Genomic DNA, 27,256 nt, shown 5'->3' with positions numbered 1-27,256 from the left:
AATGGGCCGTAGGTTTGGGAGATTATTTCGAGTCCATCTTCAACCCAAAAGGTTCATCTAGCTCATCTTTAATAATCCCAGCCCATAGCAATACGCCATATTCACCTTGCTGACGAAGTGGAGGTCTGTGCCCGTTTCTGATCCAGCCATGGCCCATTCATCTGGTCTATGAAGACTTTCTCTCATCTCATCAGGCCATAAAAACTTTAAAAAAAATAAATAATCTATCTTCAGAAGTTTCTTGGCCCGGTCTTGACATTTCTCTTCTGTGTCTTCTTCAGTGGTGGTTGGGTTCCGCCTTCTCACCTGGGCCGTGTCTCTGAGCACTGAACACCTTGTACTTCTGGGCCTGGAATATGGCAGCACTGGATGATAATGGCTTCCTGGTCTCTTATTGTCTGATTTTTCTTGCATCTTTGGCAGTTTATGCGAGTCTTTTTCCCAACATGTTTTTTTGCAATCCTGTTGACCATCTGCAACAAAACTTTTGCTGGTTCAGTGATCGCCCCAATATCTTAGCAATTTCAGAAGCTGCTCCCTCTGTAAGACTTGTATCAACTTTTGACTTTTCAGAGTCAGTCAAAACTCTTTTTTGACCCAATTTTCCTGAGGAAAACAAGATGCCTAATAATTCTGCACACCGTAATATAGGGCGATGTATCCTCCTCATTACACATCACCTGATCTGCTCCAGCCAATCAGCATTCAGGTTTATACAGCGCAGGGGTGAAAAATCTGCATAAAAATGATATAGTCACAATAGTCATTTGCTTAATAATTATGTACACAGTCTACAGATGAGTAAATATATTCAAGTGGAATCGATACCCAACAAGATCAAAAATTATCCAAAGATAAAGCCACTCAAAGATGGAATTATATACATTGCACAAGATTTTATCTATTTTACCAACCATCACATAATCATGAATTATACAGTTGATATATTTATGTTCAGTATGCCCAGGACTAAGATTTCATTTAGGAGTACCAACATTTGCAGATAGAAAAATTATTTTTGCATATGGCTAGTCAAAAAGTTGAATTTCCTTGTATTTCTAGATGCAAATTTTTTTTTCTAAATAAAATATATTTATATATATTTTTAAAATGGGTTATAAGACAAAAGGAGTGATTTTTTTCAAATAGTTTTCACGAATATTTTCTAAAATGCAATATCAAAAAATGAGATCTAGTCAAATACAGTTACTGCATAGTCGCTGTTTTTACCTCACAACCATAGTTAAAAAAAAACAAACAAAAAACAAATTTTCTAGTAGAAAACAGCTCAAGAAAATGCCTTCTCTGGGAAGTTTTCATTTCCTAAAGCAGTTTTGAAAAGTTTTTGGAAAATGTGGAAGAGCTTTTTTTCCTGAAATGCTTTTTGCAGCGTTTTGATTGGACAGCACCTAGTTTAGAGTGGATTTCATCAGGAGCCTCCTCATATGGTGAAAGGCATATTGTTTCTATCCACCAGTCATTTTTCAAAAACATGAAGCTGAAAAAAAAACAAAAACCTGAACATATGACCCCAACAAAAGTCTTTCTACTGTTTAAGTGATTTTTCAGGACATTTTTGGAGTAACCTGAACCAAAAAAAAAAAAAATCTATGTACATTCCCTAAGGTCTTGTTCACATGTTGCGTTTTCATCCGTTTTTTTGTTAAAAGGTAAAAAAAACTGTACTTTACAGACCCAGATTTCTGAAATATCATGCACTCGTTCCTTGTTTTTAATTTGTGGATTTAAACCAAAGCATTTTTTCCTAATCTACAACATGGCAATTCTTTCAGCGTTTTTATAGAATTATTCACCCGAATGAATGGGAAAAAACATTAGTAAAAAAAAAAGCATGTATTTTAAAGTAGCCTTTTTCCTGTCAACACTAGATTTTGATGCAGAAAAATGTGGTACAAATACTCACCGTGTGCACATAGTCTAAGGGTCCCGTCTACATGGATCAATCTATAGCGCAATACAACTGCCGATTGGCGGTTGTTTAAATGCCTGTTCACACAGGCAGACCATAACCAACAATGCACACTGACCGATCTATAGTATATCGCTCAGTACACATAGGCTGCTACGGTTCTCAGCCGTGTGAGTCCTGTTTACACGGGACGGTGCACCTCCGGGAATGATGATTATCTCACCCGATGAGTGAGTGTTGAGTGCTTCACCTGTTCATCAGGTGATCGTCAACCTGTTTACACTGGAAGATAATCGTGAAACAAGCAACTTTAAACAAAGCTTGTTCATTATTATCCGCCAGTGTAAATGCCTCCTTAAAACCTTGAATAAGCAGCAGCTTATCTTCTCAGATAATGAAGGAGGTTAGCTCAAGGTCTTGTTCACATGACATTTATTAGGTCTGTTACAGGTATATATGATATACACACATACATATTAGGAAAAGCACGTGCACATATGCCTGTGTTTTGGCTTTGACCAAAAATGGAAGGTTATGGACATATTAAGGCATATGCTGAGAGAAGTAGAGTAACTTGAAGCTCATGGCACAAATGCAAAATCTCTAACCTTGTCCCCACCAAAAGTCTCTACTAGTATTGGCCTTTACGACCGTTTGAGCCCCCTTAGGCTCCAACACAAGGTAGCTACTACAACACTTGCCCCTACAAGAGTTATGCACCTGGATGAAAGTTTTTTCAGGCAACAAACTAAATAAGTGTCCAGACCTCAACACTATGCCATTATCAGAAAAGGCACGGCTGGCATGGACGTGACCGTACTATGACCAATCTGCCTTATACAAGATACATTTCTACAAAAAGAACCACATTTAGATATAGTCTCCTGGTGTCTCATTGGGAAAGGTCTTTTTCTACCTTTAGATTAAGATTCTAAATGCCATGGAGAGAAGAACCCCAATCCTAGCTGACATCTCTTTAATCCCGAATAGTTAGAACCTGGGCAGTACTCCTCTTCCACAGAGGTACTGCACTGCAATCAAACAAGATGGTAAGGAACACTTAGATGAGTGGATAATCAGAAAAAAAACCTCTGGATTATTCACCCAGGTGAACATGTTATTACCTGCCAAAAGCAAAATGCTTATGTAGCGCCCCGAGGGTTCGGCCGCTACAGGGGTATTGCACCTCAGTCCAGAGGTGTGATATTCCACTCCCGGGTAAGGATGGTGTATGGACCAGGGCTCAGTTAGCTGCATACAGCACACACACCCCATTTCCGAGGGACAGCTCAACGGTGCTCCCACTAGACAGAAGTGCAGGCACGACCGACTATGTCCCTGCCTGGAGTGGGGAGGGGGGTGGAACACCCAGTGCTGTAGGGGTAGATAGGGGTTGGTTCCTGAGCGTAGATAGGAGCTCATTGGTTGCTGGTCACCTGGGCTCATGGTCAGAGGGAGGTATAAAAGGTGGGCACCATCTTAGAACAGTGTTCAGTCTGTGAGGAGAGGAGAGCTGACAGGAAGCAGCAGCTCAGGCTGAGTGCTGCTCCAGAGGCAGGCCTAGAGAAGAGGCCGGAGCCTGAGAGGAGAAGGAGAAGTGGGCCTGGAGAAGAGGCCAAGGGAAGGAGAAGACAGAACAGGAAAGAAGGAGAAGAGAGAGAGAAACAGAAGGGCTCAGGAACAAGAAGGTGGAAGGGACCCTAAGAACCCACGAGAATCCAGGGTGAAGGGTCAGGCAGATTAAGGGTACCGGATCCCAACTTGGTGGAGGAGAAACTACCCTCAGCCAAAGACCGGTCGTCGTGATCATTTATTGGTGCGACATCTCATCAAACCTGCTAGGAAGGCACCATATAGGACAGCGGAGGACGGGGCCCACGTTTACCCGCACAAGTCCGCGGCAGCTGGACAAAAGTGGGTCACTGGTGAGGCAGGCCAGAGAAAGGATTAAAGGGGGTCCTGTGCCATGCTCCTGAACTGCCTGGGAGTTGACCGAGCCCCACACCTGGTAGACGCAGCACGGCTTGGGCAGTCATTCCCTGCAGAAGTGACTTGGATATTAACCGTGACTAAAGACCCTGGACTGCAGTACTTTGTCTGTGTGCTTTTTCGCTCCTCCGGCACTACCGGTACTGGGACTCTCACCACCATCACTCCCACCATCCACTACACTGCCCTGGGGCCGGACTCTTCCCGTGGGGAGTCACATCATCCCAGCTGCATACATCATCAGCCCCAGCGGTCTGCCGTGCAGCGGCGGTTCCTAACAACCGCAATCCACGGGTGGCGTAGTCGGACATAATCAATAGCACATAACGGACTACCACTGGCCTGACCACCCTGAGCCACGGAACCGGATTGCCACTACTACTCCCATCGTTCCCTATTGCCCGGATCCGAGTGCCCCACGGCCCAGGGGGCGAGTCAGCTTTGGCGTAGTCGGCAGGATCGTTACCCACCCGCCAGAAGCGGGTATTGCGCGCTTGAAAAAAGACTGTTTTATTGTACGAAAGATGTCGCCCGCCCCAGAAGAACGAGCGCCATAATGTGCACGCCAAAAGACAACAGGAAGCCACCTCCCATCGTGGGCCAGGTCCCAGAATGGCGCCAAAGAGCACGCCCCCAACAGCCCTGAGCACGGCTGTGGAGATGTCCATCAAGGTGGGGGCGCTGCCCCTGAAAGTGATTGTCACCAAGTTGCCCCGGGACCACCCCCAATGGGGGTGGGAAGAGAAGAAAACTGTGGGGCAGGGCGCGGTCTGGACCAGTCTCACCAGGCCGCACCCAGAGATAGAGACCGGAACCAGCTCCAGCGCCCTGGCACGTGGCCTGCTGCAGGCCGAATCCCCATGCAGCTTCACGGAGCTGCTAGCGCAACTCCCCAAAGAAGACCCAGAGTTCATGCGGACTGCGCTGGAGGAGCTGGACCGGAGAATGGTCCGGGCACAGCGGGACGTCATCGCCGGGTGGAAGGAGGAGGTGGCCCAGCCGGCCGTGACCCAGCCGCTAGAGACACTGCCAGCACCCGACAGCGCGCCTGCCTCTGAGGACGGTGCAGGAGGAGTGAAGGCCGAAGACAGCGTCACGGAGGGAGCCACGAGGACCGAGGCAAGTACAGGGGACGTTACCACCCCAGGCCCAGCAGCCGCAAGCCTGCCCAAGCCTCCCGCCGCAGAACCCGAAGCCCCACTCACCGCACCTGTTGCCGCGCCGTCACTGCTCCCAGCTAGGCCTCAAGCGGCGAGCGCCGCGGCCACGCCCCACCTGGCGCCACGCCCCTTGACCCCGGGCGCCGTAAAGAGAGACGCGTCACCGGCCCGGTCGCAAGGCCTGAACTCCCCAGGCGCCTCCCAACCACGTGCGCCCCCGGTCCTGAAGCCACCACCCCTTGGGACTGACCTATACCCTGGTGACGTGGTCACCTTCACCCAACACAAGGGCGCAAAAGGACCGTACGCCCTCCATGTCCATCGGCTTACAGAGGAGGAACTGCAGCACTATGGCTATGAGGAGAGCCAAGAGGACCCGGACGGGTCTGGAGATCACCAAGAGGAGGAAGGAGCATATGAAAGACACCGCTACTAGTAAGTAGCCACGTACCTGTGTACATAGTTACCCGTCAGGGTACAGAGAACTGTTTACTGTCATGGAACTGTGTGCAAGTTAACCCCCTACATCCCCTACCAGGCTGAGGACTGTGAGCAGCCATTCCCCTTCCCCAAAACTGGCCGAGGACTGAGAGCGGCCACCCCTTGTAAATAGTTGCGCTTCTTAAAGCGCCCCCTACTGGTTTTATAAAAAAGACTGCAACGTCTACCTCAAGGCAAATTTGCTGGACTGTTGCACTTAGAAGAAGAAAGAACACCTGGTCGCAAGTTGCACCGCGGCCATGATCCAAGGATACAAGAATGTGTCTTATTTAAAAAATGTTTTATATGAAGAGTTTAATATGCTGCTAGAAAATGTTTTACATAATTTTGAGACCGTTTTATATGATAAGTGACAAAAGAGTTCCAGAAGTATTAGTATGTGTTTTATAATAGTGTGACAAGAAAAGAAAAGTGTGTCCCATAAAGGGAGTTGAACAATGTCGTCTATTTCTAAATGTAAAAAGTTTTAAAAAGTTTTGCATGTCCTGTAATCGACTGTTTTTGCTCTTTTCCAGCCCGAGGACGTGCTGTGCTTTACCAGGGGGGAATGTAGTGCCCCGAGGGTTCGGCCGCTACAGGGGTATTGCACCTCAGTCCAGAGGTGTGATATTCCACTCCCGGGTAAGGATGGAGTATGGACCAGGGCTCAGTTAGCTGCATACAGCACACACACCCCATTTCCGAGGGACAGCTCAACGGTGCTCCCACTAGACAGAAGTGCAGGCACGACCGACTATGTCCCTGCCTGGAGTGGGGAGGGGGGTGGAACACCCAGTGCTGTAGGGGTAGATAGGGGCTCATTGGTTGCTGGTCACCTGGGCTCATGGTCAGAGGGAGGTATAAAAGGTGGGCACCATCTTAGAACAGTGTTCAGTCTGTGAGGAGAGGAGAGCTGACAGGGAGCAGCAGCTCAGGCTGAGTGCTGCTCCAGAGGCAGGCCTAGAGAAGAGGCTGGAGCCTGAGAGGAGAAGGAGAAGTGGGCCTGGAGAAGAGGCCAAGGGAAGGAGGAGAAGACAGAACAGGAAAGAAGGAGAAGAGAGAAACAGAAGGGCTCAGGAACAAGAAGGTGGAAGGGACCCTAAGAACCCACGAGAATCCAGGGTGAAGGGTCAGGCAGATTAAGGGTACCGGATCCCAAGTTGGTGGAGGAGAAACTACCCTCAGCCAAAGACCGGTCGTCGTGATCATTTATTGGTGCGACACCTCATCAAACCTGCTAGGAAGGCACCATATAGGACAGCGGAGGATGGGGCCCACGTTTACCCGCACAAGTCCGCGGCAGCTGGACAAAAGTGGGTCACTGGTGAGGCAGGCCAGAGAAAGGATTAAAGGGGGTACTGTGCCATGCTCCTGAACTGCCTGGGAGTTGACCGAGCCCCTCACCTGGAGGACGCAGCACGGCTCGGGCAGTCATTCCCTGCAGAAGTGACTTGGATATTAACCGTGAGTAAAGACCCTGGACTGCAGTACGTAGTCTGTGTGCTTTTTCGCTCCTCCGGCACTACCGGTACTGGGACTCTCACTGGGAGTCACACCATCCCAGCTGCATACATCATCAGCCCCAGCGGTCTGCCCTGCAGCGGCGGTTCCTAACAACCGCAATCCACGGGTGGCGTAGTCGGACATAATCAATAGCACATAACGGACTACCACTGGCCTGACCACCCTGAGCCACGGAACCGGGTTGCCACTACTACTCCCATCGTTCCCTATTGCCCGGATCCGAGTGCCCCACGGCCCAGGGAGCGAGTCACTTATTCGCCAGGTTATAAGATCGTCTGTTAGCTTAAAAAATAAAAAAAAATGATGTACTGTATGTTAGATCATCAGTTGTTCGGTCCCCATTATTGCTCGCTACCCTGTGTAAAAAGGACGGCACGTCTAAATGCACCATACCAACGGGTTGAGAAAGCCATATTTCACGATCCGTAGATTGATTACAATTCATAGACTGAACTCTGGTCTCCTGACCTGAACTTGCAAATTCATACAGTGGCATGTAAAAGTTTGGGCACCCCTGCTCAAAATTTCTGTTATCGTGAACAATTAAGAAAGTTCAAGATTAAATGATCTCTAAACGGTCTAAAGTTAAAGATGACACATTTCCTTTGTATTTAAGGCAAAAAAATAAAATTTCATAATGAATTATATATATATGTAAATATATAAATTCATCTTTTACATTTTACAAATTACAAAAAGGAAAGTGGGCTGATGCAAAAGTTTGGGCACCCTGCATGGCTAGTACCTACTAGCGCCCCCTTCTGTAAGTATCACAGCTTGTAAACACTTTTTGTAGCCAGACAATAGTCTTTTAGTCCTTGTTTGAGGAATTTTCATCCATTCCTCCTTGGAAAATTCTTCCAGTTCTGTGAGATTCCTTAATCGTTTTGCATGCACTGTTATCTTGAGGTCTAGTCACAGATTTTCAATGATGTTCAGATCAGGGGACTGTTAAGGCCATTGTAAAACTTTTAGCGTGCGCCTTTTGAGGTAGTCTATTGTGGATTTTGACGTGTGTTTAGCACGATTATCCATTTGTAGAAGTCATCCTCTTCACAACTTCAGCTTTTTACAGATGTTCTGTTTGGATCAAGAATTTGCTGAAATTTCATAGAATCCATTCTTCCATCTACCCATGAAATGGTCCCTGTGCCATTGGCTGCAACACAACCCCAAAGCATGATTGTTCCACCCCCATGCTTAATGGTTGTCAAGATGTTCTTTTCCTGAAATTCTGTGCCCTTTTTTCTCCACACATACCTTTGATCATTGTGGCCAAAGAGTTCTATTTTAATCTCATCGGTCCACAGGACCGGTTTTCAAAATGCATCAGGCTTGTTTAGATGTTCTTTTTCCATAGTTCTGACACTGAATTATATGGTGAGGATGCAGGAGAGGTTTTCTGCTGAGGACTCTTTCATGAAGGCCATATTTGTGCAAGTGTCTCTGAACAGTAGAGCAATGTACCACAACTCCATAGTATGCTAAATCTTTCTGAAGGTCTTTTGCAGTCAAGCAGGGGTTCTGATTTGTCTCTCTAGCAATCCTACAAGCAGCTCTCACTGAAATTTTGCTTCATCTTCCAGACCTCATCTTGACCTCCACTGTTCCTGTTAACTGCCATTTCTTAATTATGTTGTGAACAGAGGAAATGGCAACTTGAATATGCTTTGCTATCTTCTTATAGCCTTCGGCTTTATGGGCCTTCACCATTTTCATTTTCAGTGCGCTAGGCAGCTGCTTAGAAGAACCCATGGCTGCAGTTTCGCACAAGGTTAGAGGAGGCTGGGTTTTCATAAAGCTGGGAAATTCGAATCACCTGGCCTTTTCTAACATTGATAGTGAACAAACCATAACCCTAACAGGCTAATAAGGTCTAATAGGCCTTTTAGAGATCATTTCATCTTCAACTTGCTTAACTGTTCACAATAACAGCAATTTTGACCAGGGGTGCCCAAACTTTTACATGCCACTGTATGCGCCTACGAGACTAAGTTCAGGTTGGGAGACCCAGATTGAATCCGTGCATTATGATCCATATAGAGACCGTGAAATAAAGCCGTCATGGCCCGGCCTAAGACAGGCTGTTCTGGGTGGCCAAATCAAGCACCATAATAAGGGCCTATGTTAAACTTTACAATGAGGCCTTTGCTCCAAATGAATTAGACTAGGAATGAAGTGGAATTTTACTAATTAAGGCAGAATTGTTAAAACTGTTTGAAGCAACAATGAAATATAATAATACATACATTATATATATATATATATATATATATATATATATATATATATATATATATATATATATATATATATATATATATATATATATATATATATATATATATATATATATATATATAGTGACTACAAGTAGTATTCAACCCCCTGCAGATTTAGCTGGTTGACACATGCGGAATTAACTTGGCATTGTGACATTTGTACTGTAGATCAGCCTGGAAGTGGGAAATGCACTGCAGCAAACATTTTTTTTTTTTTTTTTTTAAACGTTAAAAGTTAATTCAGAGTGTCATTTATTATTCAACCCCTCAAACCACAAGAATTCTGTTTGGTCCCCCTAAAGAATTAAGAAGTAGTTCAGGCACCAAGAATAATGAGCTTCACATGTGTGGATTAAAGATCTCTTTTGCCAGCCTTTTCTGACTATTTCAGACCCTCCCCAAACTTGTGAACAGCACTCAGACATGGTCAACATGGGAAAGACAAAGGAGCATTCCAAGGCCATCAGAGACAAGATCGTGGAGGGTCACAAGGCTGGCAAGGGGTACAAAACACTTTCCAAGGAGTTGGGCCTACCTGTCTCCACTGTTCGGAGCATCATCCGTAAGTGGAAGGCTTATGGAACTACTGTTAGCCTTCCACGGCCTGGACAACCTTTGAAAGTGTCCTCCCGTGCCGAGGCCAGGCTTGTCCGAAGAGTCAAGGCTAACCCAAGGACAACAAGGAAGGAGCTCCGGGAAGATCTCATGGCAGTGGGGACATTGGTTTCAGTCAATACCATAAGTAACGTACTCCACCGCAATGGTCTTCGTTCCAGACGAGCCCGTAAGGTACCTTTACTTTCTATGTCAAGGCTCGTCTACAGTTTGCTCATGATCACTTGGAGGACTCTGAGACAGACTGGTTCAAGGTTCTATGGTCTGATGAGACCAAGATCGAGATCTTTGGTGCCAACCACACACGTGAAGTTTGGAGACTGGATGGCACTGCATACGACCCCAAGAATACCATCCCTACAGTCAAGCATGGTGGTGGCAGCATCATGCTGTGGGGCTGTTTCACAGCCAAGGGGCCTGGCCATCTGGTCAGCATCCATGGGAAGATGGATAGCACGGCCTACCTGGAGATTTTGGCCAAGAACCTCCGCTTCTCCATCAAGGATCTTAAGATGGGTCGTAATTTCATCTTCCAACAAGACAACGACCCAAAGCACACAGCCAAGAAAACCAAGGCCTGGTTCAAGAGGGAAAAAGTCAAGGTGTTGGAGTGGCCTAGTCAGTCTCCTGACCTTAACCCAAGTGAAAACTTGTGGAAGGATCTCAAGAATAAAGTCCACATGAGACACCCAAAGAACCTAGATAACTTGGAGAAGATCTGCATGGAGGAGTGGGCCAAGATAACTCCACAGACCTGTGCCGGCCTGATCAGGTCTTCTAAAAGACGATTATTAGCTGTAATTGCAAACAAGGGTTATTCCACAAAATATTAAACATAGGGGTTGCATAATAATTGACCCACACTTTTATGTTTAAAATTTAATAAAATTCAACTGAGCAACATAACTTTTTGGTTTGTAAGATTTATGCTTCTGTTCATAAATCCGACTCTCGTTTGCAGTTTGAAGGCTCTAACTTATTTGCATCTTATCAAACCAGCTAAATCTGCAGGGGGTTGAATACTACTTGTAGGCACTGTGTAATTATATATATATATTAGTACAGACCAAAAGTTTGGACACACCTTCTCATTTAAAGATTTTTCTGTATTTTCATGACTAGAAAATAGTACATTCACACTGAAGGCATCAAAACTATGAATTAACACATGTGGAATTATATACCTAACAAAAAAGTGTGAAACAACCGAAAATATGTCTTATATTCTAGGTTCTTCAAAGTAGCCACCTTTTGTTTTGATGACTGCTTTGTACACTCTTAGCATTCTCTTGATGAGCTTCAAGAGGTAGTCACCGGAAATGGTCTTCCAACAATCTTGAAGGAGTTCCCAGAGATGCTTAGCACTTGTTGGCCCTTTTGCCTTCACTCTGCGGTCCAGCTCACTCCAAACCATCTCGATTGGGTTCAGGTCTGGTGACTGTGGAGGCCAGGTCATCTGGCGTAGCACCCCATCAATCTCCTTCTTGGTCAAAAAGCCCTTACACAGCCTGGAGGTGTGTTTGGGGTCATTGCCCTGTTGAAATATAAATGATGGTTCAGTGTGCCTTCAATTTTGAATAAATCCCCAACAGTGTCACCAGCAAAGCATCCCCACACCATCACACCTCCTCCTCTATGCTTCACGGTGGGAACCAGGCATGTAGAGTCCATCCGTTCACCTTTTCTGCGTCGCACAAAGACACGGTGGTTGGAACCAAAGATCTCAAATTTGGACTCATCAGACCAAAGCACAGATTTCCACTGGTCTAATGTTCATTCCTTGCGTTCTTTAGCCCAAACAAGTCTCTTCTGCTTGTTGCCTGTCCTTAGCAGTGATTTCCTAGCAGCTATTTTACAATGTAGGCCTGCTGCACAAAGTCTCCTCTTAACAGTTGTTGTAGAGATGTGTCTGCTGCTAGAACTCTGTGTGGCATTGACCTGGTCTCTAATCTGAGCTGCTGTTAACCTGCGATTTCTGAGGCTGGTGACTTGGATAAACTTATCCTCAGAAGCAGAGGTGACTCTTGGTCTTCCTTTCCTGGGGCGGTCCTCATGTGAGCCAGGTTCTTTGTAACGCTTGATGGTTTTTGCAACTGCACTTGGGGACACATTCAAAGGTTGCCCAATTTTTCGGACTGACTGACCTTCATTTCTTAAAGTAATGATGGCCACTCGTTTTTCTTTACTTAGCTGCTTTTTTCTTGCCATAATACAAATTCTAACAGTCTATTCAGTCGGACTATCAGCTGTGTATCCACCTGACTTCTGCACAACACAATTGATGGTCCCAACCCCATTTATAAGGCAAGAAATCCCACTTATTAAACCTGACAGGGCACACTTGAAGTGAAAACCATTTCCGGTGACTACTTCTTGAAGCTCACCAAGAGAATGCCAAGAGTGTGCAAAGCAGTCATCAAAGCAAAAGGTGGCTACTTTGAAGAACCTAGAATATAAGACATATTTTCAGTTGTTTCACACTTTTTTGTTAAGTATATAATTCCACATGTGTTAATTCATAGTTTTGATGCCTTCAGTGTGAATGTACAATTTTCTAGTCATGAAAATACAGAAAAATCTTTAAATGAGAAGGTGTGTCCAAACTTTTGGTCTGTAATATATATATATATATATATATATATATATATATATATATATATATATATATATATATATATATATATATATATATATATATATATATATATATAATACATACACTGCTCAAAAAATAAAGGGAACACTCAAATAACACATCCTAGATCTGAATGAATGAAATATTCTCATTGAATACTTTGTTCTGTACAAAGTTGAATGTGCTGACAACAAAATCACACAAAAATCATCAATGGAAATCAAATTTATTAACCAATGGAGGCTTGGATTTGGAGTCATCCCCAAAATTAAAGTGAAAAAACACACTACAGGCTGATCCAACTTTGATGTAATGTCCTTAAAACAAGTCAAAATGAAGCTCAGCATTGTGTGTGACCTCCATGTACCTGTATGGCCTCCCTACAACGCCTGGGCATGCTCCTGATGAGGTTGCGGATGGTCTCCTGTGGGATCTCCTCCCAGACCTGGACTAAAGCATCCGCCAACTCCAGGACAGTCTGTGGTGCAATGTGACGCTGGTGGATGGAGCGAGACATGATGTCCCAGATGTGCTCAATCAGATTCAGGTCTGGGGAACGGACGGGCCAGTCCATAGCTTCAATGCCTTCATCTTGCAGGAACTGCTGACACACTCCAGCCACATGAGGTCTGGCATTGTCCTGCATTAGGAGGAACCCAGGGCCACCGCACCAGCATATGGTCTCACAAGGGGTCTGAGGATCTCATCTCGGTACCTAATGGCAGTCAGGCCACCTCTGCCGAGCACATGGAGGCCTGTACGGCCCTCCAAAGAAATGCCACCCCACACCATTACTGACCCACTGCCAAACTGGTCATGCTGAAGGATGTTGTAGGCAGCAGATCGCTCTCAACGGCGTCTCCTGACTCTGTCAAGTCTGTCACATATGTGACGTCGGGCCCTCATACCACCCTCATGGAGTCGGTTTCTAACCGTTTGTGCAGACACATGCACATTTGTGGCCTGCTGGAGGCCATTTTGCAGGGCTCTGGCAGTGCTCCTCCTGTTCCTCCTTGCACAAAGGGGGAGGTAGCGGTCCTGCTGCTGGGGTGTTGCCCTCCTCCACGTCTCCTGGTGTACTGGCCTGTCTCCTGGTAGCACCTCCAGCCTCTGGACACTACTCTGACAGACACAGCAAACCTTCTTGCCACAGCTCGCATTGATGTGCCATCCTGGATGAGCTGCACTACCTGAGCAACTTCTGTGGGTTGTAGAGTCCGTCTCATGCTACCACGAGTGTGAAAACACAACCAATAATCAAAAGTGACCAAAACATCAGCCAGAAAGCATTGGTACCGAGATGTGGTCTGTGGTCCCCACCTGCAGAACCACTCCTTTATTGAGGGTGTCTTGATAATTGCTAATAATTCCCATCTATTGTCTATTCCATTTGCACAAAAGCATGTGAAATTGTTTGTGAATCAGTGTTGCTTCTTAAGTAGACAGTTTGATTTCACAGAAGTTTGATTTACTTGATTTACTTGGAGTTATATTCTGTTTGTGTTCCCTTTATTTTTTTGAGCAGTGTATATTTTATACATTTATTTTACTCACTTATATAGCTTTATTAATTCCACAGCACTTTACAGACATCACTGTCCCCATTGGGGTTCACAATCTAAATTCCCTATCAGTATGTCTTAGAAATATGAAATAATAAATAAAATAAAAATTCCCATCTCCGTTACTGAGGACTAAGATGAGAATACAACAAATGAGAATCAATTCACATTATCCCGATCGAGTAGTCAAGAAATAAGTCAATGGCCACTAGAAAGGAGTCCTGCAAATCACCTCTAACCTTCCAGGTGCCTTCACGTGGCGTTTAGGGTCCCGCTCAGTGGCCCCTTTGGGTTTACGTCTGAACCCCCCACAAAACGGGATTTTGAAGTATGTGCCAACGGATCATAGACTATAATGGAGTTACCAGAGCAAACGTGCGCTCTGCTGTGCATCATTTTCGCCATCTACTACATCTGAGTGTCCGCCTCCAGTAGGCGTACACGATCAAAAATGATGCACAGCAGAGCACACATTTGCTCTGTTGGTACCATTATAGTTTGTGGCCCTATTGGCGCTGAGTCCCGTTTTGCAGGGGGTCTGGACACAAGCCCAACGGGGCCACTGAATGGTTGCCAAAATGCAATGTGAAAGCACCCTCCCTATTCCGATTACAAGGCCTCCGCAATGTCACGTGTGCACCGGCAGGCAGGAAGAAGTTTAAGGGGTTCCTGTCTGGAGGTCACGGGCTACCGAAATGGTTGCATGACCAAAAGCCTTGTTTGTCTTTGGATGCATCATTTAGGGCTCACTCAGATATGGGTTTTTTTCCCCACGTAGGGAAAAAAATGGTTCTAGATTAATCAGTAATCTTGTTCAGAATGTTTCATCCAAGAAAAAAACAAAACACTATAAAACTCGGGTGAGGGGAAAAAAATATTTAAGTTTCTCCACCTTATATTATTATTTTTTTAACGCCATTAATTCCACAGCGCTTTATCACCTTCCAGCTAATAGTCTCTGAAAAACAGACAGTACAGGGATCTTATCCGAGTGCGGTCTGATTTTTTCACAAACCCATAGACTTGCATTGCCGATTTTCATCCAACACTTGGATTAATGTCGGACAGGTCTCCGCAATTCTGCGCAAAGACATGCTTGATTTCAAAGAAAGAGGAGAAGTCTCAGGCCATGAATCATTCCTGCATCTATTTTTTTTTTTTTTGCACAAAATTCTTCTTTAAGGCTATGTGCCCACGATGCAGAAATGAACCAGAAAATTTCCGCCTCATTTCTGCATCTCCTTGCCCGGAAAAATGCGTGCGGAATCTGACACGCGTTTTGCACATGCGGCATTGCCTTGCGTTTTCTAATGCATTGTAGAATGCAATTCCGCATGAGTAAACGCACAAATAATGGACATGATGCGGAATTTTCCGCACATCAAAAACGTTGTGGAAAATTCCGCAGCATGGGCATTGAAATTGCGGATTTACATTGGGGACCATGGGAGAAGGATTACCAAGCGTTTCCCAAGCGTTTACGCTGCAAAAATTCCGCAGCAAAAATGCTTGAAAAACGCATCGTGGGCACGGACCCTAAAAGTGTACCTATTTCAAAGCCTATTTTATACTTCTTCATTTTTTCCCCTCTGTTCACCATTGTGGGCTGACTTACTATTTGCGATTTTTTAAAAAGTTACAAAACTTTTGTGCAAATCTACTGGAATGATTTTTTTTTTTTGACCACCAGAATTTTTCCTCAAAATTTTAGTTGCATAGTAATATTTTAACACCACGTGCAACTTCTCAGTCTAAAAAGGCAAAAAGACAAAAGCAAAGAGCACTTGTTCCATCTTAGAGAATTTGTTACTAAAAAGGTCAACGAATATCACGAGACAAAAGAAAAAAGACCTCATCTTTTCTTTAAAGTGCCTTGGTCTTCAAAGAAACCTGAATGTTGAAGACCAGATTTAGGCCAGTAATTTCTGTTTTTTTTACATTAGTTTTTGTAGACCAAAACTATAGTGGAAACACTCGCACTACTTCTGTACTTTTTTTTACCACACGCTTGGTTTTGGCTTACAACTACTGATCTGAAATACAGACGCATGAGTGAGGCCTTAGGGCTCGTTCAGGTGGCCTGTGTGCTCAACGAATAACCTGCCAATATCAATACCAAGTGCACTGATGGTCAGTGTGAAAAAATCCACAGCATGATCTAGACTGTTTGGATTTATGTCAATGACAGGCAGTTTCTGTGGACATACGAAGCCAGCCAAGTACGTGATTTGTGGATGTGACTGGCCCAAGTTTTAGTACGGCCATCTAAACCCGGGCCTTAAGTTGACAAAAATTACTTGTCACCTGTCCATCCACGTAAATATTTGCAAACTAGCGTCGATCAATTAGCCATATCAGTGATTGCTTGTCGAGACCAATTTCATCTGAGAACATCTCCACTAAGGAGACATCTAGAAGTCAAACTCAAAACTCCTTGGCCCTGTGGATTCATCCATCTCCTAGGCCCTGTGGTAGCATCTATGCAAAGATCCTCCAAGAATCAAACACTATATATACTTTTATATTACAATGGTTTATGTTTTAACTATTTAGTGACAGCTGAAGCCCACAAGATATATATAGCAATCTTATAGACCCCATCTGTCACGAAATAGTTAAAAAATTGTGCTACAAAAATGTTCTCGATCTAGTGATAGGATCTGTTGGACTTCCTAATCATTAATTACAATGGAAGTCTATTTTTATTGCTTGCGTTTCCCATTAAGCATCCTATGGATTGTCTTGACATGAGAACACTTTTTCCAAAAACAATGGATGACCATCTTCTACCTCGGGAAAGGATTCATCCTGTAATACATTTCTGCCGTAGGGAAAATATTATATGACAGGACACTTTCTCCAGTGAATAGGCAACTAGTTTACCTTGTGTTCCATCTCTGCCAAAACAGAAGCTACTCTTAGGCCACGGCCCCACTATCAGTATTCGGTCAGTTGTTTCTGACTTGTTTGTATTATAACTTTTCTCTGATTGTTCCTCACCTGGTTTTGGTGACCAAATACTGATAGTGGGGCCGTGGTCTAACTCTACAGCTCACTTTTTGGACTTCTAAAGAGGGGACCCAATTGGTCAACCCCTTCCATGTCATTCATGGATAACGTCTTTTTCAGGTGGCTTCACTTCAAAACCTGCCTGAAAAAACAAAACAGGAATGGCCCAAAAGAATGAACGTCTATGTAATTCATATGTCCAGTGTTTTGAGTGTTACATTTCAAAAGACCTTAAGTGGTTAAAAGAAGTGACCTGACCATTCTTCAGGCATCTTCTGCTTTGAAGACACTTTATACTTCTACAATACAAATCGATGTGATAGCTCAAAAAAAAAATGCTGACGGCCAAAAATGAAGAATGCACACATCCACTATTTGATCAGGATTTTACATCAGTATGTAAAATCCAAAACAAGGAGAGGAACAATCAGAGGAAAAGTATAATAAATGCAGAAGTGGTGACGTGTTTCTATCACCCAGTCTTGGTTTTGACTTACAAATACTGAGGTAAAATACTGACGAAATACTGAAGGCGGCCTAAGGCGGAGGCTTCACAGAAACCTTTTATAGGTGTCACTGCTACAGGTGCATCTCACTAAATTAGAATATCATCGAAAAGTTAATTTAATTCAGTTCTTCAATCCAAAAAGTGAATGAAACTCCTATATTATATAGAGTTATTACAAACAGAGTGATCTATTTCAAGTGTTTATTTCTGTTAATGTTGATGATTATGGCTTACAGCCAATGAAAACACAAAAGTCATTATCTCAGTAAATTAGAATACTTTATAACAGCAGCTTGAAAAATATTTTTATAATCCGAAATGTTGTCCTACTGAAATGTATGTTCAGTAAATGCCCTCAATACTTGGTCGAGCTCCTTTTGCATCAATTACTGCATCAATGCGGCAATGTGGCATGGAGGCGATCAGCCTGTGGCACTGCTGAGGTGTTATGGAAGCCCAGGTGGCTTTGATAGCAGCCTTCAGCTCGTCTGCATTGTTGGGTCTGGTGTCTCATCTTCCTCTTGACAACACCCCATAGATTCTCTATAATAGATTCTCTATGGGGTTAAGGTCAGGCGAGTTTGCTGCCAATCAAGCACAGTGATACTGTTGTGTGTAAACCAGGTATTGGTACTTTTGGCAGTGTGGACAGGGGCCAAGTCCTGCTGGAGAATGACATTTCCATCTCCAAAAAGCTTGTCAGCAGAGGGAAGCATGAAGTGCTCTAAAATTTCCTGGTAGACGGCTGCGCTGACTTTGGTCTTGATAAAACACAGTGGACCTACACCAGCAGATGACATGGCTCCCCAAACCATCACTGATTGTGGAAACTTCACACTAGACCTCCAGCAGCTTGGATTGTGGCCTCTCCACTCTTCGTCCAGACTCTGGGACCTTGATTTCCCAATGAAAATTGGAACTCTAGGACCTTGTGGAGTGTGTCAATGACTGCCTTCTGGACATCTGTCAAGTCAGCAGTCTTCCCCATGATTGTGGAGCCTACTGAAACAGACTAAGGGACCTTTTTAAATGCTTAGGAAGCCTTAGCAGGTGTTTTTTGTTAATTATTTTAATTTAATCAACATTAACATAAATAAACACTTGAAATAGATCACTCTACTTGTAATGACTCTATATAATATATGAGTTTCACTTTTTGTATTGAAGAACCGAAATAAATTAACTTTTTGATGATATTCTAATTTAGTGAGATGCACCTGTACATGTGAATTATGACCCACAGGGTGTTACGACTGTGACAAGCAAGACACCAAAAGTCTGATGTGGTTGGACTTCGTAATGTGACCCCATTCACTTGTACTGCGCTGCGATCTATCAGCGCCACATAGTGACATCTGGCCGGGCGACACGTATCGCGGAGAATATTGCAGTGTAGCCCCAAATTAAATAAGACAACCCCTGTACGATCTTCAGCTGCTCACACACAAGACAGAAGTTGGATGACAAGGATTTTAGAATTACACAAGGTTCACTCGCCCCGCTGACAACAAGCTGCAAAAGTGAAAACTTTTAGTTAACCCTTTAACATGCCTATTTAGTCTGGCCTGCCGGAGGGGATTTGTGCGACAGATCTCAGATGAGAGCTTGGCCACAGTACCATTAATACGACGGTCCTGTGCACACAGCATATCCCGTTGTCACACAGTGCGTGCATTTATACTGCCTGATTATAGGAGATGAGACAAGTAGAAAGGCCAGGCCTAAGAGTTGGACCATAGACGCAATATCCGAATAATATGTCCACTCATTCCAGTACCATCCGCACCCTGTGATGGCACATGATGGTCTCCACCCACACAACTACTAGCGCCACTTACAGGCCATTACTGAAGAGGGTGTGATGGCCCCAACGTGGAGCTAATACCAGAACGCTCATATCTCCAGTGTTAACAGGCTGGAAATCACCTGAAGAACGAGCAAAACATTTGTCCATTGGGTGAAATTATTTTTAAAAGGATTGTCCACAACTTGGACAACAGCTTCTTAAATGCAACACCACATAACCACCAGTGATGTCGGCACTGCACCTCCAGATGCTTAACATTATTAAAGAGGTTATCCACTACTTATACATACAGTAGATCCGTAGGATAGGTGATCAATGTCTGATCGCCCGGGGTCCGACACCTGGGACCCAGGCCGATCGGCTGTTATCTGTTCTCACTTGCGTAGCTGGCCATGTAGTTGTAGTGGCTGCCGCCGGGTACTGCACATCCGCCTCCCATTGAAATGAATAGCAGGCGGTTGTGCAGCACCCTGCAGCGGCCACTACAGCTAGACGGCCAGCTCAGCAAGGAAGTACTTCTGGCCAACACCGATAACAGCTGATCGGCGGGGACCCAGGTGTCGGACTCCGGCCGATCAGACATTGATGCCCTATCCTACTAGAAGTAGTGGACAACTTCTTTAAGCCATGTGAGCGCTGCAGCCAATCATCGGCCACTGATGGGCTGCAAAGCTTACACTTCTCTTGGATGTCTGAGGTTAGCCCAATGGAAGTGTGAGGGCTGAAGCACAAAAGCAGCTGCTGAGTGTTATATCACAGGAGCGCTGCAGGCAATCATTGACTGATCACCTGCATGGCTCATGTGTCATAATTTTATGACGTTGCAAGTCCGACAAGTGAGTATATGGTATTATTAGATCACATAGGAGCACAGGAGTCAAATCCCACCAAGGACAACATCTGCAAAAAAAACGTTCCATGTCCTCCCCGATTCTCCGGTTTCCCCCCACTCTCCAAAGACATACCGATAAGGAATGTAGATTATAAGCGCCAATGGGGACAGCGATGATGATCATATTATGGAGCAAGAGAAGTAAACTAAAAAAAAGCTGTTGTCCAAGTAGTGGACAAACCTTTTAAAAAATAAATAAAATTATTATTATTCCCAGCAGCAGATTATCCCATGTAATCAATGATATCCAAGCGCACAGAACGATCTTACAAGCGATTGTTCTGGTCGCTCGGCTGGTGCAAAGAGGCTACTAAACATCGGACGCCCAACATGCAGCCAATCAGCTGTATTTTCCGCCAATTTCCTAAAAATTGGGGCTAAAATGCACAATGCACTACCAGACATGTGATCAGAGGTGTATGTATGTGTATAAATAATAAAAAGTTATTATATATATATATATATATATATATATATATATATATATATATATATATATTATGTTACACACACACACAAATATATTAAACAATAGAGGGCACTAATTTCCCAAATCTTCACCTCCTTCCAGAACCACAACCCCCTGCTCCAGATAAAGTACTCACTTAACCCTTCCCCTGCCAGGACGATGGCCGCAGCCAGGGTGACCGTGCATTAACCCCTCGCTGCCTGCGCCCCCGCAGCGCTCCGGCCGCACATGACAGGCCAGGATAAGCCGCTGGCCCCCCATCGTGTAGGGCACGGGTCTCCTCCTCTTCCTCCGGGCTCCGCATTGGTCTCCGGCAGCAGCAGCAGCGATCCCGCCCCCGTCCTCCTGCACACGGCCGCAGTTAACCATGCACACGCCGGATCTGCTGTGATCCCCGTCACTCACACCCCAGCCCTTGTCCACAACAATCCAAGAGCAAAAAAAAAAAAAGACTCATCGATCACCTCGTGTGCAGCCGTAACGGGCGCCCCGCCACCGTGTGCTCTTCATTGTCAGCCCCAAAGAAGCCGAAAATCAACCATTCCGCTCACGTCCGCCCTGTTTCCCCCGCACAAGCAGCCGCCGCCACCGGCCAATCTGCTATGACGTCAGAGATCCTTGTAGTCGGCGCTCCTATTGGCCGCGCGACTACGTGTCTCCAGTAGAACTCTACAGGGGGCGTGGCTGAGAGCTCGGCTCGAGACACGAGTCCGTGTTACAATAAGGAGAGAGCACAGCGCCATCTGGTGTCCAGCGCTAGTAACAGCGGCCGGCTCTGCTTTGGTAGAAGAGATTGTGTCACTGCAGCAGGAAGGAGAGAAGTTTGTAGTCGGTGGGTTGGGAAGGAAGGACTCTAATGGCTGATGTGTGTTTCTTCAGTTCTACATAGCAGTAAGGATCAGCTTTCTTCTTGTGTGCAGTCATTCTAATAGTCTGTTCAGTCCTATACTGACGACACCTTTACACCATGGTCTCTCACACCAATGTGCCTCCTGCTTCTTTTTTACTTTTGTTTTTTGCTAGACGAATTCCATGTGTCAATGTTAATATCTACCTTGAGTCTAATATCTCATTCATGAAACAGGAAGATCAGGCTGAGCAGGGCTGCTGCAATAACTGAGCTTGAGAAAAAACAACAACACATAAACCCCTTTATTAGCAAGTCAGAAAGGGCATTAAAGAGGCTGTCCACTATTACAGTGATGACCTATCCTCGGGATAGGTCATCAATGGCTGATCGGTCGGGGAGCAGCACCTGGCGCCCCTGCTCATCAGCTTTTGTCAGTGTCGGCGGCCGGAAGTGCTCACTTGCTGAGCTGCTCCGTCTTCTGGTAGTGGCCGCCGCAGTGTACTACATATCCATCTCCTATTGATTTGAATAAAAGGCGGATGTGTAGTACACAGCCACTACCAGAAGACGGAGCAGCTCAGCAAGTGAGCACTTCCGGCAGACAGCTGCCAACACGATAACAGCTGACCGGCGGGGTGCTGGGTGTCGGACCCCGGCCGATCAGACATTGATGACCTACCCTAAGGATAGCCATCAATGTGAAAGTAGTGGACAACCTCTTTATGACCAGCGAGATATATAACGTATACAGTACAGACCAAAAGTTTGGACACACATCATTTAAAGATTTTTCTGTATTTTCATGACTATGAAAATTGTACATTCACACTGAAGGCATCAAAACTATGAATTAATACATGTGGAATTATATACTTAACAAAAAAGTGTGAAACAACTGAAAATATGTCTTATATTCTAGGTTCTTCAAAGTAGCCACCTTTTGCTTTGATGACTGCTTTGCACACTCTTGGCATTCTCTTGATGAGCTTCAAGAGGTAGTCACCGGAAATGGTTTTCACTTCACAGGTGTGCCCTGTCAGGTTTAATAAGTGGGATTTCTTGCCTTATAAATGGGGTTGGGACCATCAGTTGTGTTGTGCAGAAGTCTGGTGGATACACAGCTGATAGTCCTACTGAATAAACTGTTAGAATTTGTATTATGGCAAGAAAAAAGCAGCTAAGTAAAGAAAAACGTTTGCCATCATTACTTAGGTGAACGGATGGACTCTACATGCCTAGTTCCCACCGTGAAGCATGGAGGAGGAGGTGTGATGGTGTGGGGGTGCTTTGCTGGTGACACTGTTGGGGATTTATTCAAAATTGAAGGCATACTGAACCAGCATGGCTACCACAGCATCTTGCAGCGGCATGCTATTCCATCTGGTTAGCGTTTAGTTGGACCATCATTTATTTTTCAATAGGACAATGACCCCAAACACACCTCCAGGCTGTGTAAGGGCTATTTGACCAAGAAGGAGAGTGATGGGGTGCTACGCCAGATGACCTGGCCTCCACAGTCACCAGACCTGAACCCAATCGAGATGGTTAGGGGTGAGCTGGACCGCAGAGTGAAGGCAAAAGGGCCAACAAGTGCTAAGCATCTCTGGGTACTCCTTCAAGATTGTTGGAAGACCATTTCCGGTGACTACCTCTTGAAGCTCATCAAGAGAACGCCAAGAATGTGCAAAGCAGTCATCAAAGCGAAAGGTGGCTACTTTGAAGAACCTAGAATATAAGACATATTTTCAGTTGTTTCACACTTTTTTGTTAAGTATATAATTCCACATGTGTTAATTCATAGTTTTGATGCCTTCAGTGTGAATGTGCAATTTTGATAGTCATGAAAATACAGAAAAATCTTTAAATGAGAAGGTGTGTCCAAATTTTAGGTCTGTACTGTATATTTATTTTTTTGTTTTTCTTTTTTATTCATTTTATTCGCTTATTTAGCACCATTAATTCCACAGCACTTTGCAGACACCAACATCACTGTCCCCATTGGGGCTCACAATCTAGATTCTCTATCAGTATGCCTTTGTAATGTGGGAGGAAGCCGGAGAACCTGGAGGAAACCCACACAAACACAGGGAGAACACACGAACTCCTTGCAGATGTTGTCCTTGGTGGGATTTAATCTCAGGAACCTAGCTACATTTTAGCAGCTACACCTTTTATTTTTTTCATCACTATGACAATATGAGGTTTGCTTTATGCAGGAGACATTATTTAGTTATTTTTCAGAGCTTTTTGAGGGTTTTCAAAGAAATTACTGTGTAATTTATAAGAATTTTGAGCTGATAAAAATAAAAAAAAGAGGTTTTTGGGATTGTTTTCCTGTAATTCTTCAAATTATTCTGGCTGTGTGGACACCTAATATGTGCATATTTTATTTGCTTATATAGCGCCATTATTTCCACAGCACTTTACAGACACTAACATCACTGTCCCCATTGGGGGTCACAATCTAGATTCCCTATCAGTATGTCTTTGGAGTGTGGGAGGAAACCGGAGAAGCCAGAGGAAGCCCACGCAAACCCGGGGAGAACATACAAACTCCTTGCAGATGTCCTTGGTGTGCATTGAACTAAGGACCCCAACGCTGCAAGGTTACAAAGGTTACAGTACTGCTTATTTTTATATATATAGTCTTGGCCAAAAGTTTTGGGACTGACACAAATTTCGTTTTTCACACCATCTTCATCTTCACTGTTTTTTGGTCTTTTAGTCAGATATTTCTGTGGCTACCAAGGTTCAACTATAAGCATTTAATACGTTTTTAAAGGGAATCTGTCAGCTTTCAGCAAGCCCCCCATATATTTATTGATCCCTTTTATATACATACTAACAAGCCCCCTTTTGTTCCTTATAAATTTTTGAACATACCTAAAATCAATTATATAACTGGCTCGTGCTATGCTAATTTAGTGGGTGAATGGTTATGGGAGCGCTGTTTTCCCTGGACTAATCTCTCTACTAATCATGATATCACACCCCCGTGGTCGTGAGTAACATGATTTACAAGAGTAGCATCACCACTGGCTATTTGCAAATCTTTGCCTTCCTGACAATGTGCAGTAAGCCGGTTGTATGCACCCCAGCTTCAGCAGTACACTGCGCATGCCCAGGGAGGCAACAATGACACAGGATTTGGGCAGCAACTAGATTTGCAAACAGTTGGTGAAGCTACCTTGCGAAGAGCTGGGGACTTTCCTGACCATGGACCCAAAATTTCAATGTTTTGTTCACTGAGCTACTTAATTATTGCTTTTGCCTTGTGACATGGTCTCAATCATGGTGGAAGAAGCATTGTGCATCACCAAATTGCTCCTGAGTCGTTGGGAGAAGTTGCTCTTAGATAGTTTAGATGCCAGTCTTTATTCTTAGGTAAAATTGTGAGTGAGCCCCCTATTTTGGATGAAAAGTAGCGCCACTCATAACTGGTCTCAGGATGCTTTTCCTTCAACATGACACAGAACTCATGGTAGTGACCACCTTTTCTTCTCTAGACAATCATTCTTTCAGATGTTCCAAATAATATGAAAGGGGCTTCATCAGAGAAATTAACTTTACCCCTGTTCTTTAAAATCCCTGTAGTTCCTTCAGAGTTATTTGCTCTGATGTGATGAAAACCGGCTCCTAGGACCCTTCCATATTCCCTCGTAAAGGCCTCTTCATGTTGTTGCCCACATGGTCTCTAACAGTTCTAACAGTACCCCCTCTGTTACGAGGATCCTCTGGATCCTCCAGGCCCAGGCCTATCCGAAAACCTCCTGTGGAAAGCTTTAACAAGCCTAGGAGCAGAGACATCATCCGTCCTTACCCAGGAGTTGTCTATGGGATCGAAACCCTTCCAGGAGACAAGATACTGTAATCTCCCTCTATACCATCTAGAATTCAAGATACGAGAAATTTCATATTCGCCGTCTTCCACAACAGGAGGAACTGTGACAGTGGCGTCCCTGTCAGATACATCAGCCTTTTTCAACAAGGAAACATGAAACACAGGATTAATCTTCCAGGAAGTAGGGACATCCAACCTAACAGCGGACGGGTTAACAACCTGAAGCACTTTAAATGAACCCACAAACTTAGGACCCAGTTTTTTAGAGGGAATCCTCAACCGCAGGTTCTTCAAGGACAACCAAACCATGTCACCCACAGTAAACAAAACCTCCTTATGTTTCCTTTCAAAATACTTCTTGGACTTTTTGTTAGTAGAGATGAGCGGTGTTCGACTCGAACTGTTCGCCAATCTCAAATTCGAGCTGTTTTGGGCGGTGTTCGAGTCGTTCAACGAACTCGAACGATTTGCAAAAAATTTGGTTATTCGAGGTTATGTTCAATAACTGTTCATGCACCAAAAGCGTAACTGGATTTTTTTCTCAGTAATACTGTTAATTAGTGATGAGCAAGCGAGTACTTGCGCGATGCTCGGGTGGGAGCTCGGGTCCCTGTCCTGCATGTTTGGCGCTATTTAGAGCACCAATCATGCAGGGATTGTCTGCCACTCACTGTAATGTCACTGCCATGGTGGTTGTGGCATTACAGTGATTTCCCAAATCACAGGAACAGTGCTCACAGTGAAACATGAAAAGCCGGCAATTCAACAGCGGCATACATCAGTACCCGACAATTTAAAACAGAAAGAATAGAGCATCATACATAGATTAGATAGATAGAAACATGTCAGTCACATATATAATAAGTACAGTGACAGTGTTGGTTACTGTACTTGTCATTTAGTGTTAAAATAAAGGATTTATTAAAAAAAATTGGCATGGGGTTCCCCGTAATTTTAGTCTCTAGCGGAGGTTAAGCAGACGGCTGGGGCAGATGTTTGAAGCCTGGGAAGGGGGTAATACCCACGGAGCTTCCCAGGCTACTAATATCAGCCCCCAGCTTAATACCTAGCCTTTACAAGCTATTCATGCCGGTGTTCGACGAACCGAACCGAACCCGAACACTACGGGGGTGGCTCAACACTACTTGTTAGCCTCTTGAAGGTTGCAACGTACATTAGTCCAAACTCTCTCCAAATCACCGGAAAAATTCTCCTCCTCCGGCACCACCGACCCCAATTTGGAGAACGAACCAAAAGACGGATGTCTCCCAGTACAACAAAAAAAAGGAGAACACCCAGCAGAGGAGGATGTATGATTGTTAAGAGCAAATTCTGTGAGAGGCAGAAACTCAGACCACACCTCTTGATTGTCCGCCACAAAACAACGCAAAAACTGTTCAACATCCTGGTTCTTTCTTTCAGTCTGTCCATTAGACTCAGGATGATAACCAGACGAAAATGACAAATGGACTCCCAACCTGTCACAAAAAGCACGCCAAAAGCGAGCCACAAACTGAGGTCCTCTATCAGAAACAATATCCGTGGGAACGCCATGGAGCTTGACAATCTCCTTAACCGCTTCCAGACCGCCCACTGTACATAATAGTTGGCGCTGCCTGGGTTCTGTGCAGCGCCGACGTTTATGAACGGTTGGTGGTCCCGCAGCTCTCAGGACCCCCAGGGTCCTGCAAGTTCTGCGGCTG

General features: G+C 44.6%; 1 protein-coding gene across 2 annotated transcripts in view; it reads right to left on the bottom strand.

Moving 5' to 3' along the window:
* The window catches only part of ZNF518B (zinc finger protein 518B), a 50,504-nt gene extending 28,969 nt beyond the window's left edge, over positions 1 to 21,535 (bottom strand). The window contains exon 1 of one of the 2 annotated variants that reach the window (XM_073648550.1): positions 21,327 to 21,535. The gene's annotated coding sequence lies outside the window, so the exon portion shown is untranslated. The other variant, XM_073648539.1, reaches the window with a different exon arrangement.
* Between the last annotated feature and the right edge of the window lie 5,721 nt (positions 21,536 to 27,256).

Source organism: Phyllobates terribilis, unplaced genomic scaffold (assembly GCF_046119375.1).
Source record: "Phyllobates terribilis strain yellow unplaced genomic scaffold, ASM4611937v1 Scaffold_1__5_contigs__length_1240528914, whole genome shotgun sequence".
Lineage (NCBI taxonomy): Eukaryota > Metazoa > Chordata > Amphibia > Anura > Dendrobatidae > Phyllobates > Phyllobates terribilis.
The sequence above is the reverse complement of the archived record's forward strand: the minus strand, read 5'-3'. Positions and strand labels throughout refer to the sequence as shown.